Below are 15249 nucleotides of genomic sequence, written 5' to 3'. Positions count from 1 at the left end.
AGCCATAAAAATTGTAAGGTAATTTTCACTGACCAAAAAAAGAAGCCATACATTTTCATGTATCCACATACTCCCATATTACACGCCCAACTCAAGGTACATAAACCACAAATCCCTATCCGCCTGACTATAAGCTGCACAGATAGCCCAAACTATCTATTAAGAAAAACACTTAATAAATTGTTAATTGGCCTCTACACATAAAATAAAAAAAATATACCATAAGGAACTCATGAAAGACATAGAAATCCCACAAACTACGAAATTAATCTCATCTGATATTACTAACCTATACACCAATGCACCAGTTCAGAACAAATAGATATTATAAAAAAAAAATTTCTTCAATATAGAAAAACATCTATCACAGCAGCTCACGAATTTATAGATCTGTTAAGGCTCACGTACTGATAAATACATTACAAGGAAAATTCTTTAGTTTCAACAGCCAATTAACTGGAGAACACTATATATTGCGACAGATACTTAGACGATACCCAATTGCTAATATGTGGTAACAATGCTGACACCAAGTAACACCAAAAATTAAACAACTTACATCCAAAAATAAGCTTTGCCATCGAAACTGAAACCAACTCTTTACACCTTCTCGAATAGAACATAGTTATAATAAACAACAATCACATATTTGAAATATACAGAAAAGCGAACACTACAGAAAGCACCATTGATAAAAATTCTTGTCATCTGAATCAACATAAATGTACATTCTTCAAGTCATTGATCAACAGAAAAGTAAATATGCCCCTAGAGCAGCATACACTACAAAAAGAAATCACAACACTATAAAACACAGCTCATAAATATTGTTTCCGCCCAAACATAACCCGAGATACGAACTATACATAATGACATAACTCTGAAAAGAGACCCTACAACTAAAACAAAAATAAAATATGTGCCAACAAATTATCTAGCCCAGATAACGAGAGAATGAACGAACTTTTACGTTAAGACAAATATAAAATTAACCTTTCGCACGACCAGTAATCCGAAAACACCAATTCGACCCGGAAAAGCGAAAGTCCCAGAATTTTCGAAACCACGAGCCTACAAAATCTCTTGTGAAAACTGTACGAAATTCTACATCGGACAAATGGGAAGAAACATCAGCATTAGATTCAACGAACATACGAGAGCATGTGAAATCTATCAGTCAACGTTCTGGCTACATGTTAAAAATGAAGGCCCTAAGGCAGATCACATTGAAAACATGGCACAAATTTTGCGCAAAATATCTAAAGGACGTACCAAAACTGCATACGAAAAATTTCCGGAACGACTTACTCAATGAACGAACTGACATGAAACACAAACCCTACTTAGAAAATTGTTGTTTGAAGTTTTCGACCACGAAGAAGGATAAACATATGAAATCACAGATAACACGTACAAAAAAATGTTAATCCTGTGATATCTATGCTATAAACACACCATCCCCGACTCCCAAAGAAAAAAAAAGTGTAAATATCTAATTACTCCAACGACCAAACAGCTGTCAAACAATTGTTATCACGAAAAATCGCATATCATTAAAGTTATGTGTTTATAACAACAATATTTCACAACAGAAAGCTCACACTTGACTCGCTGGATGCCATATGATCACCAGCTCCTCCTAGATGTTGGAACTGACTCCTTGTAATACAAAATTCTCGCGTTTCCAGACGAATGAGTTCGTCGACGTGGCGTGACATTTCGATGAATAACACTCCCTTCTTCGACAAAAGATGATGGGAGCCACATTCTTTGAAACGTCGCGCCATTTCAACGAACACACTCTGCTATAAAACCTCAGGATGTACATTATTTAGTTCAACTCGTCGAGAAAGACAACGAGATCATACCAGTTCTGGTCCATTTGTCCAGCGTTCGGAGTCCGTATCAAGTAGGAATCACAACAGACTCCTAAGGAAATCAGAGCTAGTAACAGCTCGTTATATCTGAACGAAAATCGAGGAACTTAAATGGGAATTCTCAGACGAAAGACGACGGAGTTCTCGCGGAACCCTATTGGGTGACTTAAGAAAACCTGAATTCAAAGGAGACAGTGTAAAAGTTCTGATGCGTCCATCGTATATTTCGCAATGAACAAATTCAAGAAGAGAAATTAGGGAGCTGACCGAGGCATACAGACAGTGTTTGCTCTTTCACTCAATATGCGAAAGGAATGGGAGAGATGTCGACAATATTTGTACTAAATACGATTCGCTATACACTGGACAGAGGCTTGTGGAGTGTGTATTATAATGTATTGACCAGACGCCCGCCGTCCAGATACAATAGATGTCTAAGAACGGGGCAGGCAACACTTTTTGTGGAGTCACACGAGGTACACAAGGGCGCCCACCCAGCCGCTATTGTATGTCCAAGCAGGTAGCGGACCGGTCGTGGATTCAAACGAGTATTTTGAAGCCTAAGTGAAGGCAGACGTTTGCAAATATAAAGGCAGTGATGACAAATGGACACGTCCACAGCTCCTAGGACATCAATACAAGCTTTCAGGCAGTTATACTGACAAGTGAAAGGCCTAATGATCGCGAACTCGTATAACGATTCAGTGTCACGCTGTGTACATACCGTGAAGCAGGAGATTTCAAAGTGATCCGATCTTCAAACTTATTTTATACTGGTTAAGTACCTAGCATTGCTAGAGTATGTATTTATTCCACTCTTCTATTAGTCTGTTTCTTCTTTTTCCCTCTCTCATTCCATCTCCTCCTTCCCTCTCTCTCTGAACACCTCCTCCAGCCCCCACTCTCTGTCCATCTCTTTCTGTCCCCCTTTTTGTCCATCTGCTCCTCCCCCTCTACACATCTCCTCCTCCCTTTCAGCCCATCTCCTTCTCTCTATCTCTGTCTAAGCCCACCTAATCCTCCCCCACTCTTTGTCTACACTTTCTTCCCCCCTCTCTCTCTCTGCCCATCTCCACCTCCTCCTCCACCCTCTCTCTGTTAATCTCCTTCTCCCTCTTTCAGTGTCCATCGCCTCCTCCCTCCTATGTCTGTACATATCCTCCTTTTTCTTTTCTCTGTCCATCACCTTCTCCTCTTCATTCTACACACCACTTTGTGCATCTTCTCCTCTTTACTTTCTTTCTGTGCATTTCCCCATCCCCCTCTCTCTGGAAGTCTCCTGCCCCCCCCCCCCAATATGCATCCATCTCCTCCTTCCCCTTCTCTGTCTTTCCATCTCCTCCTTCACCTCGCTCTCTCTTCACGTTATCACCCGAATCCCAATAGGAGGTTGCTGATTTCCAGCCGTTTCCAGATATGGAGTATTCTGTGTACCAACTTTGGTTAAAATCTATCCAGGGGTTTAGGAGGAGCTTTTTTATGTGGCTTTGCTCGTGCATGTGCGCGAAGGTCACATATATTTCACATATACACTACTGGCCATTAAAATTGCTACACCACGAAGATGACGTGCTACAGACGCGAAATATAACCGACAGGAATAAGATGCTGTGATATACAAATGATTAGCTTTCCAGAGCATTCACACAAGGTTGGCGGCGGTGGTGACACCTACAACGTGCTGACATTAGGAAATTTTCCAACCGATTATCATACACAAACAGCAGTTAACCAGCGTTGCCTGGTGAAACGTTATTGTGATGCCTTGTGTAAGGAGGAGAAATGCGTACCATCACGTTTCCGACTTTGATAATGGTCGGATTGTAGCCTATCGCGATTGCGGTTTATCGTATCCCAACGGCCTCGTATCACTAGCAGTCGAGATGACAGGCGTCTTATCCGCATGATTGTAACGGATCGTGCAGCCACGTCTCGATCCCTGAGTCAACAGACGGGGACGTTTGCAAGACAACAACGACGACGTTTGCAGCAGCATGGACTATTAGCTCGGAGACCATGGCTGCGGTTACCCTTGACGCTGCATCACAGACGGGAGCGCCTGCGATGGTGTATTCAACGACGAACCGGGGTGCACGAATGGCAAAATGTCATTTTCTCGGATGAATCCAGGTTCTGTTTACAGCATCATGATGGTCGCATCCGTGTTTGGCGACATCGCGGTGAACGCACATTGGAAGTGTGTATTCGTCATCGCCATACTGGCGTATCACCCGGCGTGATGGTATGGGGTGCCATTGGTTACATGTCTCGGTCACCTCTTGTTCGCATTGACAGCACTTTGAACAGTGGACGTTACATTTCAGATGTGTTACGACCCGTGGCTCTACCCTTCATTATATCCCTGCGAAACCCTACGTTTCAGCAGGATAATGCACGACCGCATGTTGCAGGTCCTGTACGGGCCTTTCTGGATACAGAAAATGTTCGACTTCTGCCCTGGCCAGCACATTCTGCAGATTTCTCACCAACTGAAAACGTCTGGTCAATGGTGGCTCGTCACAATACACCAGTCACTACTCTTGATTAACTATGGTATCGGTTGAAGCTGCATGGGCAGCTGTTCCTGTACACGCCATCCAAGCTCTGTTTGAGTCAATGCCCAGGCGTATCAAGGCCGTTATTACGGTCGGAGGTGGTTGTTCTGGCTACTGATTTCTCAGGATCTATGCACCCAAATTGCGTGAAAATGTAATCACATGTCAGTTCAAGTACAGTATATTTGTCCAATGAATACCCGTTTATCGCCTGCATTTCTTCCTGGTGTAGCAATTTTAATGGCCAGTAGTGTATTTAACATACGTCAGATACATTTTTAAACACATTTCATTTTTATCCCTAGCGAATTTTGCCCTGCAGTTTCGTTTTCATACAGCTCAGTGTTTATTATGTCATTTCTCTTGAACTCTGTGTCCATCAGTGACATAATTTTGTAGGTATAGTCAATGATATATATATACACGATCTGCGAAATGTGTTGTGAACAGAGTTAGCAGTACAGGAGTAATAAATCAGAAGCTCATACCTGATGCAGGAGTTTTATTGCATGAACTGAAAAAAAGTAAAGTTTTTTCCTTTCATCCTTTTGTGGTGGGGAGGAAGGCATGGGGGTGGGGTTCCAATGGCTAAAATGTCTCCCTAGAGTTTTAATTTATGTATATTGTTGATTGAAAGTCACTAAGTGGTCTTATTCTCAATTACTGGATGAGTTTACCCTGGCTATCTGCGCGTAATTTGCTACGCTTCTTTTTCTCCCTTGAGTTAGGTGGTTCTTACCCCCACAGTGGCTCTTTCCAGACAGTAAGTGATAATTGTAGGAAGTTTGTTTAAAATCGATCGAGCAAATTAGGAGGTGATGTGGAGCATACATACATCCACTTTCATGATATTTATGGATTGAAAGAGTAAGTTTCCGTACATGGGTTTCTTATCAAAACATTATCTACCCAGTCCGCTCTACAACCCATAGAAGTCTAGAACAGGAATTGTGAAAGACACTGTATATACTCCACAAGCGACTGTGCAGTGCATAACGTAGTCCAAAGTAGTTTGTAACGTTCTGTCCAACTCTGTTCGTGTGCGGAGCAAGGAAAACGTGGCAGTCTGCGTGCCTCCGTACAAGTCTTCATCTCACTTACTGTATTCCCATTTTTGATACGCTAGATACACAGTGGCCAGAGCAGAACTGTTACACAGTTTCCCTTGACTGTAGGTTCCTTAAATTTATCCAACTGCCAACTGGGTGTCGTATTAACCATTTTTACTTTCATACGAGCAATACTACTCTCCCACGAAGCTACTTTGCGTTTCCAAATTTGTTATATTTGTGCCTGATAATGGCTCCAAATGCTTTATTCGTGCACTAGAAATTCTCACTAGTGTCTTGTGTGCCATTTCCTTTACTGATGCATCGTACTATCCCAGAATCCTTCCAAACAATTTTGGATCTTGTGTTTAGTCCTAAATTACACCGTTGTCAACGGGATGTTAAGCCTTAGCTTCCTTCCTATCTCAAGCAGCTTATGTAGTGAAAGGGTTACAGCCAACCAGCAGTTTTCAATTTTCCCCTTTTCTCCTGTGTGGCTCGCGTCCTTTGTAGCTGACACTACATCAGTGGCTTCCTTAGAGCTTGTATTACATGACAAAGGATCGAGTGGACGTTAGTTTGGGGACATAGGTTTATCGAGTTTTCCTACGAACAGGAATTTTGCGACGTGCGAACAGGACAGGACAGGACATTTGCGTCGGCAGGGGCGCAAAGCTTAAGTACGTCAGGCGTTTGTGTTTTTCCAGAAAAAGAAACCGCAAGGTCACTGACTCTTCAGGCCACACGTGCTCTCTGCGAAGAGTTTACATACAGTGTTGTTCCCTTCAACAATGTGCTGGTATACTATAATGTATTGATGGATGGCTTGGTTGCATGGATCACCTCAGTTGCGAGATTAAGCATCTGAAGAGGGCGTTCGGAAGGAACTGGTATTCTGTCGGGACATTTGCTGAACGGTGTTGAGAAAACCAAGACATGACGCCCTTCAAACAAGCCAAGAGGACCAACACACAGCGCGACTTCCACTATGTAGAGCAAGAACTAGCAAGATAGGTAGACTCCTTGAGAGGCTCCCACATGCCTTGCTCATACTGTGGCATCAAGCAGTCAGGCCTGCAAGATGAGTGGTCTGCCAAGCGAGTGGATTCATTCTTATTTATCGAATAACATGAACTCTAGTACTCACACTTAAGTTACAAGTTATCCTCCTATGTGATTAATACGCAACGGAATCACGCATCTGACTATCAGTAATCTACAGAACCCTGACTGTACACTACGCACTGGCAATACCACATTTTCTTTTTGTCTTTTATTTAACGGCTTTTGTCAACACGTCGCCACCACACTGAATATGAATGGCGCACATATTATAAATTCGGGACATTATGACAACATATAATTCGAAGGAAAAGTCCACCAATCTTTTTCTTTTCACTATCTTATTTATTCCAATAAATTCTCTAACCTAAACACACAAATTCTATAACCTACAACAATAACACATGAGAAATTCCGCCCAGTGGGCATGGCTTTACATTGGTGAATCTCTATATTATGGTCTCGTAATTATTTAACGCTACAGTGCACTTTCTGGATAGGATGGTGGATCTTTTATTATTTCTCACGCTTCGACTCTCACAATCATCATCACGAATCTATCCTCCACACCGAGCGGTACAGAAGGAACAAGCATAACCCACTAATCTTTTGAAACTACCTTGCTACTCTCCCATGCATACCACACATACCCAAAATTACATGACATACATCACACTACAATATGAAATACAAAACGCTAAATAGTCACAACACTATCACTTTCAGCTTTCCCACTTCAATTAATATTTATCCCAGTTTCACACGACACTGCCCCACTTCGTAATTCTACTTTCCTACTATGAACTCTGGAGATATATGCACGTCTTCCTGTGCAATGCAAGCCAAGTGGCGTTGCTGGATAGACGGCCGACTCACCTTGCTTCTCTCTCAGAGTTTGAATCTAGCGTCACACGGAATCATATCACGCAAAGTAATATTAAGAACGTATTCATCACACACGCAAGTCCTCAACTGATACCATGGACGAGTACTTCTCTTTATCCTTTGTCTCATACACAGATTGAGACTCACACAGTACTCACCACGTGGAAGTACTCGTCTCTAATTCAAGTCCTGCACACGCCATTCCTTAAATATTTCAACTTATGGTACACACGCTATTTCTTAAATATTTGAACTTATTGTACACACGCTAGTAATTCAGCTTAACTTAAGCACATGGAAGTATTTCAACTTATTGCTACACGTGGTTTCATTGTGACCGTTGGTCACTTCCGAAGATTACTACAATCCCATTAATATTACCTACCTGAAACTTAATTCTCCCCACAAAAGTTCCTGAAATAGAGAAATTATTATTTCAAACTACTCTTAAATATTCCACATGCATACCATGTCTCCACTCTTTTGTCTTTACGGAGCACAACTAAAACAGGTCTTAACAGCACAAGATCCAGCGGCAGAGTGCCGAAACATGGCCGTTATTCAGGTCCTCCCGCACCTCTGCTGAAGTGGGGGAGCATCTTGCTACCGTATTGGTCAGCCACATTTCAGGCGCTCATGGCTCAGGTAAAATTTCATCTCTTTGGTCCCACCAAAGGTGGCCAAGGGATCGTCTCAAAGATGATCATATATTCACATTCACTATCTGCGGTTAGCAGACGACCATACATTCATTCATTTCACAGATCTCACCAAACTGGATGGAGGGATTTACTTTCTGGGAGTGCACATGTGATCAATTAAATAAATAAATTGTCATTCATTCCCACACTGGTATCTGGCTTCGCTGTAATAATTGAAATTGAGTTATTAGTAGAAAAAATGTGTTGTTCTGACAAAAATAATGAAGTATGTTGTACCTATTTTCAATGTCGGCCGGTACTGTACCCTTTCACCACCGGCTACCCATGCAGAAAAAAATGGCACGGTACTATCCTTGCAATGCGAGGGTAGTTCCGAACATTTTTTTTAGAAAACTGTATTAGAACAAACTTAGCAAGTCATCAAAATAACCAGGAGGAGACCTTAGCCCCTGGTGACCTCAAATTGACGACCAAATGTTGTTACTTTACCAAATTATTGACACAGTTGTTGCATCATTGTACTCTCCACAATCCGGAGTAACGTACACATACAAATTTACATCAATCCAAATGACAAATGAAACATTACATCATACAAAAAATAAAAAATAATGGTGAGATAAAAATTTGCTTAGTTACCGGGATCTCCATTATTTTTAGGAGTAATCCAAACTTCACTAATTCTATGAGAAATAAAAGAAAATACTAATTGTACTCGTGAAATTTTAAGTAGCTCACCGTCCAAACACAGAACAAGTAATCTGACATTCATAAATTGCGTTGTATTAATCTTTACACGGCAATGTCTCAATAGAAAACAAAATCAACAAAAGAAAAAAATTGCGTACACTAGTTACACGTAGAAGTCAGGCTCCATATCAATACACGCAATAAATAGTTAGCAATAAGTGCTTGAATCCACCAGTAGCTCTCGTATCTTACTCTACTGCTCATTTCTCTGTTGTCACACATTTAGACGACAAGAACTTGCATTTGACTAGCCTTCATTACACTTTAATGTGAAATATCACCACTGTGATAATAAAATAAGTGGCTTCAGTCAACACACCAACAAGATCATTACTGTCCACGACATCAAAATGCATCAATTAATTCCGATATTTGTTGTGCAATGCAAACTCTTCTCCCCTGTGACAACCTTACTGATCAATGCTACAAGAGCCGCTACATTAGTATTACACCACTGGCTAATAATTAAAGCATCATTGTACAAAATATTCTAATAAACATGCTACGTGAACTTGATAACCCAGAACAAACAAAAAACGAACACTAACTATTCTAAACACAAATGTTAATGAAATACAATTACACTTGCTGTCCCTTCAGGAATGAAACATATACAAAAATTTACACAATTACAAGTACAAATACATTATTCCCTATCTTGCGAGTCACACTGAATCATTTCATTCTGTGATTTTCTTGGGTTCTAAAAAGTTGCTGACAGGTTCCCTAGAAACACTGTCTCGGTGTCAAAGCTCTCCCATGGTTACCCGGACGAAAGTCTTTAAGTCACTCAAATTGGCATTTTGAACATGCACTGAACAGTAAACTGTATCTCACATTAAACGCAAATGTCATAGTCACTCTCAGCATACCATCCACACGAATCTGGTCGTCCAGAAATGGCCCTACAACTACTATTACCCACGGTTCTGTCCTTTCAGTACATGGTGTAATTAAAAGTCGTAAGTTCCAACAAACAGCACTTATTCCCACACCAATTAAAGAAATGTCTCCTACTACAAATGCAAATGTCAATGTCCCACTTTAGTTTCTTGCGTTCATACAATAATTAGTCACCAAACGACAACTGTCCTCTTTAAGTATACCAAGCGTCCCACATGCAATTCACAAAGCACACTTGACAAGTCACTGCCAAAAGTTTATGGATCCCACCGTTCAGTGGTCAAGACAAAACAAAACAATCGTTCTGTCTGCTAAAGACAAAATCTTTTCCACCACTCACAACGTGGAAACACCAGTCCTTCACTTTCCACCTTATGGAGACATAACGAGCAGTCATCTTGTTTCACAGCTCCACAGTCCAGTACTAGTTAATAGTTGCTGGTGACAAATGCCCGCCGGACTCTGCGTCGCGTCGTTCATTCTGCTGTGGCGCCGCCGCGCGACCCGTTGCGCCGCAGAAACCACCCACTGTTGCCTCCGCGGGATACTTTCCCCCGTCGTAAGGGTGGCGGAACTTATGAATGGCCAGTGGTACGTGCGTGTCGCCCCAGGCCGTTGACCTGCTGTAGCGGGTGCGTGGAGTGTACCCCGACCGGCAGTGGAGTGGGGAGCGCACCGGCTCTGTTGCCGACGTCTGCTTGGCTTATGTGGTACGGGCGCGTTCGGTGTAGCCCTCAGTGCTACGACACCCAATCAGTCAGACCCTTCCGTGCATCTCGCAACATTACACACAAAAGGATATTCTTACAGTATTTAAATACTCATTGATTACATGTATGATCTATTAGATACATTGATAATAAAAGAATCTTTGTTCTAAAAAAACATAAAATCATACACCCTAGTTTTCTACACATACAACATCAACACTTGTCCCTTTTCTATATACAGCCCACACTTGTGCTATTGATTGTACCTGTCGTCCCTCATACAAAACATGAAAGTATAAAAAAAAGGAATAATAAACAATCTATACAGCTCATAATTACAATATCAAATAGTAGGCTACTCTAACATCCTATCACAGTGAAAATATTAGAAACTGTTTATTCTAAAACTACAATATACAGTGAACCTTTGTGCTTGCGACAGACTGAAATTAATACCACTTGAAAGTGTTCTAACAAAAAAAGTAAGAAATAATCTACACAGCTCACAATTACCTACCACATGTTATTAAATAGTAAACTACTTTAACATCCTAACACAATAAACATTTTAGAAACTGATGACTAAATCTACAACATACAATGCACCTTTGTGCTTGTGACAGACTGAAATTAGTATCTCTTTATACATTTTACATTTTATTATATATAACAACATTTCTAGGACACGTATGTGCCATCCACAAGTCAGATCCTGACCTGACATCGAGGTTCATCCCCATCAAACAATACACAATAATGTTTTAGTTACCGATCGGTAGCATCCCCTTTACAGGAGCGTGCGCATTGATCACACTACTCTATGACTCTCACTCACCAGACATCACATTTTCCTTCTCATTCAATCCATTAATACACTAACAGAATAGGTCTAGAAGTCAGCTAACCTTAACACCACCACACTCACGACAACATACCATACCTTTGCTCCCTTATACTCATAACACCACCACTCTCACGATAACATACCATACCTTCGCTCCCTTATACTCAACCACATAACACATGAAGCTGTTTCGGAGATAGCATTCCAGTCTCCGAATTCGTCCTTTCACTCAGGCACCTCTCTCCATCGGCTTATCTCTGCATTCACTTTACCGATTATTCATCCTGCTAAATATCAACTTAGAATTGCGACATTTCATCTAAGAACAAAAAATACACGAATTATTCATCCTGCAAAATAACTGTACACAGTCTTGGTACCGTTTTTATTGGTTATACTGGTACCAGGCTTCAACAACAACGAAAAAATAATTTTTGCCAAATTGCAAATCTTATGCTAAGAATTAGATTTACACTTATATTACATCCTACGTCAGTATTCCACAACGTTCACCATCTGGATCTCATATTCCCTTTATGTCCTTTCACATTGTGCAGTTGTCCTCATCTCTTCATTCGTATTTCGGCTCTCCGTCCGTCCATTACTCCATCATTTCCTGGTCTTCCTTCGTCATTGGCATCAATCTCTATTGCAGCATACACAGGCCTCTCTGTAACATACGTCTAAGACATCTCCACATTATTAATTCTACTCACCTTTATTTACCACTGTTTCATCACGTCGAATCTCTCTTTATTAATCACACTGCTTCACGTCGCTTCTCTCCTTAAATATCACCTTTGTCCACTACTATTTATCACGTCGCTTCTCTATCTACCATCTTTATCCACTCATTAATCATCACGTTGTTTCTGCTTGATCCTTATTCATATGACAAAAAATACGTACATACACCACTCTGTCGACTCCTGTTCATGACTCATTCGACCAGTCTATTCCGTCATACTTTCTGACATCCCACCTGAAAATTCTTATGTTCGATTTGACCCTGCACAACGTTACAAACCACAAATAATTACACTGACTATCTACCATAAATTGCCTACTTTCGATCTATCCTTAACTTTTCCATAATTTGATGTTAGAAATGTGATGAAGCTCACGAGATTGTTTTCCCTTGATCGTCTCAATCAGTACAGCATTTTCACGGACAATCCGCCTCACTCTGAATGGTCCACTGTACACAGTAAAGGATTTGTTAGTTAGGAATCTGTGCTTACATGAAAATTAAATGTGTGCAGACAGTATACAAGCTGGGAGAAATGGGCAACCCAAGTGTTAGAAACTTTGGTGCTAGTGGTCTCTTTCCCTAACACCAGATTCCGAACAACCATACGCAGCACCTCATAACTGTCACTATGACAATGACATACTACCGATCAGATGGCAGCTAATCTAAAAAGTTCGGTCACAATGTTGACCTTTTACATTACATGTTAAGTACCTGCCATAGTCAAATCGCACTAATTAAACTGGACTCATTGGCATTATTACATAAAATTTTTAGCAACTGGTCTTTGAGGAAACAGTCCTTTTACTTTAGTGTTCCAAATAAAAATTTTCAAATTTTGCTCTGAGAGACTAGCCTAACAGATTCCATTACTGGTGTTTTATTCTGTGATCAGAAGTATAGTATTTGTACTCCTACATATCAGTAGAGTATGTCTGATACATAGACAATTTTCAGTGCCAGCTGCATGTGTTTTAAGGCAAGATGCTAAGGGCTGATATGTTGGATTAGTTTCTCCTATCCTTCAATCCATTATGACAAGAATGTATGCCAGGATTCCATGCTCTCCTGTCATTCTGATAGTTTCTGCCGTTCCTATCCTCGACACTATCTGACCTATGAGTCGTGTCTCCGTTCACGATATTGCTCTCATTACCCAATTCTTGTAACAAGTGCTGAAATGACGCAGAATCGTCTAAGCCTCTGCCTGCTATCGCTATATCTCTGTGCAATTTCACTGGCAACTTCGGTATACTGATCCTAATGAACTCCCCAGGTTCGTATGGCACATCCAAATACCTATTTCGTCTCAGCATTTCCTGATAGCACGACACTGGATCTCTTATACCACCTTCGTTACAATTTGGCATCATCAATATGCTTTGCTTAACCTGGTCCTGCTTACTTTTCGACCAGAATTCATTTAAATAGCTGCTACAGTCTTTAATAACTTCCTGCATTTTCGCTCTAGCCTCGTCCCTCAAATGATTACACACAAACTTCATTTTGAGGAGCGGTCCCCACGATGAAGGTAATGAATCTTGAAATTGAGACAGCCTTGGACTATACCCAGTTGGGTTGGCCACCTGTTTTATCTGACACAACCGTTCTTCTGACTCTCTGAATTCGTCTTCCTCTTTCTGCCTATTTTCGCTTGTTGAGTTTATCTCACTCTCCCTCTACAATCTACCTGGTGGTGTGTCACCTTCGCTACTGCACGCTAATTGCAACTGTGCTAGTTCTTCACTGTGTTTCCTACTTATTTTTAATCGCGCCTCTTTAAGCTGTAATAGCGATTGTATCTCCCCCTGGTTGGCATAAACCTCTCGCTGCGTACTGTCAGAGCCTGTCTCGCCTCTTATACTGATCTTTTCTACCTCTGCACTAATCGTATTCATTCTGACCACTACTTCTTTGATTCGCTCATCCGGCAACACGTCCCTATGTTCTGTAGTATCACTCTCTATTGCAAATACTTGTACCTCCAAATTATTAGCTTTTTCTTTCACGGCGTCACATACTTGCATCAACGTACCCAGATTCTTCTCCCCCTCATCTAACCGATTATTAACTGCGGGCAGACGCTCATCGATAACTGTGTGTAGCTTGCTCATTGCCTCTTTATTTCCCTTATCCAATGCCTCCATACTTTCCTTACTATCTTTATCCATCGCTTCCCATCTTTCCTTATTACCTTTATCCATGGCTTCCAATATTTCCTTAATTGCTTGAAATCTTTCCTTATTCTCCCTATCTCTCTCATTATCTCTACTCATCGCTTCTAATCTTTCCTTATTATCTTTATTCATTGCTTCTAATCTTTCCTTATTATCTTTATTCATCGCTTCCAATCTTTCCTTATTATCTCTATCCATCCTCTGTAAAAACTGCAGTAGCACACTGTCATTTGCTACTTTCGGCGCGCTCACCTCGTTCGCCTGAGAAACCGTAGCTTCGCTAAGGGTAGCTGCACTTTCACTGCATACCTGACCTAGTCCCGGCTCGCCCGCGTCGTCGGGAAAAGCCCCCGATTGTGAACAAAGCCCGCCGCTCAAAGGATCACCTAGCAGTGGTCCACTGAACAATTCAGCCCCTTCTGAGTGTTTGCCGTTCCTGCTCATTAGCCCATGGTCGAAACGTACTTCCTGCTGCACTGCTACGTTCACCCCAGAATCGCTATTCTCCATGGTGACTACCCTTTTCGACTGCGACCTAGTTACTACGGACATTACGCAAAAAAAATTATACTACAATCTTCCAGCCTTGGGCGATATAGCAATTAATTACATAAAAAAATAAAAGATCCTCACCAATCCAGAAACAAATTGCAAACAGAAAAAATTTTACTTCTTAGCGCTATCACAATATATTCCATCAAAAAAAAAAATCTTAACAGCAAACCCTAACAGCAAAATATCCTGGCAGGGTCGAAATTATGAGAGGCTCCCACATGCCTTGCTCATACTGTGGCATCAAGCAGTCAGGCCTGCAAGATGAGTGGTCTGCCAAGCGAGTGGATTCATTCTTATTTATCGAGTAACATAAACTCAAGTTAAAAAAAAATGGCTCTGAGCACTATGGGACTTAACATCTATGGTCATCAGTCCCCTAGAACTTAGAACTACTTAAACCTAACTAACCTAAGGACAGCACACAACACCCAGCCATCACGAGGCAGAGAAAATCCCTGACCCCGCTGGG

Source organism: Schistocerca serialis, chromosome 3, assembly GCF_023864345.2.
Source record: "Schistocerca serialis cubense isolate TAMUIC-IGC-003099 chromosome 3, iqSchSeri2.2, whole genome shotgun sequence".
NCBI classification, from domain to species: Eukaryota; Metazoa; Arthropoda; class Insecta; order Orthoptera; family Acrididae; genus Schistocerca; species Schistocerca serialis.
This window is presented reverse-complemented; position numbering follows the sequence as displayed.